This window comes from Cynoglossus semilaevis, chromosome 6 (genome assembly GCF_000523025.1).
Source record: "Cynoglossus semilaevis isolate Cse_v1.0 chromosome 6, Cse_v1.0, whole genome shotgun sequence".
Taxonomy (NCBI): Eukaryota; Metazoa; Chordata; class Actinopteri; order Pleuronectiformes; family Cynoglossidae; genus Cynoglossus; species Cynoglossus semilaevis.
In genome coordinates this window covers 16,143,006-16,143,458 of record NC_024312.1, presented here as the reverse complement: position 1 = coordinate 16,143,458, position 453 = coordinate 16,143,006, and the positions used below count along the sequence as shown (strand labels likewise).

At 56.1% G+C, this 453-nt stretch overlaps 1 protein-coding gene across 1 annotated transcript in view; it reads left to right on the top strand.

Moving 5' to 3' along the window:
- mapk12a (mitogen-activated protein kinase 12a) overlaps positions 1 to 453 on the top strand; it is a 6,718-nt gene that overhangs the window by 429 nt on the left and 5,836 nt on the right. The window lies entirely within an intron of this gene.

Sequence of the window (453 nt, the reverse complement as noted above, 5' to 3'; positions counted from 1 at the left end):
ACACTTACACCGACACTCACTTCACAGACCATCCTCACAGCCGTCACACCAGTCCTCTCCGAGCGGATTGAATCGGCATGAACTCTGAGGTGAAGGGTTAACTAGATGCGCTCCACTGCCGGGTTTTCACCGAGCGTCTTTGTGATCAATGATTGACGAGTGTGGGTGGATACTATAGAGCTGCGGCTCCCTGAATGCAACTTAATAACACGCGAACAACTCTGAAGTAACCTGCTCAGACACCAGCTGGAGACAGATCCGCCTGCTGCAGGCAGAGATCACAGCTGGATGGAGCAGATGTGACCGCCGGCCATAGCTGGCGGTCAGTGTGTTTGTGTTCGTACATGTTACATTCCCCAGCAACAGATAACACAGAGAATATCACCCCCCCCCCCCCCCCCCCCCCCGCCCCGGACAGAGAACCACATGAGCATGCAAGACCCGGGGGGCGGC